The sequence below is a fragment of the Penaeus monodon genome, chromosome 20 (genome assembly GCF_015228065.2).
Source record: "Penaeus monodon isolate SGIC_2016 chromosome 20, NSTDA_Pmon_1, whole genome shotgun sequence".
NCBI lineage: Eukaryota > Metazoa > Arthropoda > Malacostraca > Decapoda > Penaeidae > Penaeus > Penaeus monodon.
This window is the reverse complement of record NC_051405.1, coordinates 31,378,694-31,379,056: the sequence shown is the minus strand read 5'-3', so window position 1 is coordinate 31,379,056 and position 363 is coordinate 31,378,694.

Below are 363 nucleotides of genomic sequence, written 5' to 3'. Positions count from 1 at the left end.
CAAGAAAGGTGAAAAAAATGAGAATTTCATTAGGGTCTTTTGCAAAAACAATAAATTGGTCCAAGCTAATTATACTAGACTCCATTCTAAGATCCGAAAGATCGTGGGCTTCCTGCTCAGCTATTGGATTCGAAGATACGCTTCGAGTTGAAAGACTGGGCGGGGGGGGGGGGTGAGAAGGGGAGGAAGAAGGGAGAGGGAGAGGAGAGAGGAGAGGGAAGGAGGAGGTGGGGGAGGAGGGAGGGAGGAGGGGAAGGAGGAGGGGGGAGAAGGAGAGGGGAGGGTAGGAGGGGGAAGGAGAAGGAGGAGAAGAGAGAGAGAGGAGAGAGAGAAAGGAGAGAGGAAGAGGAGAAGAGAGAGAGA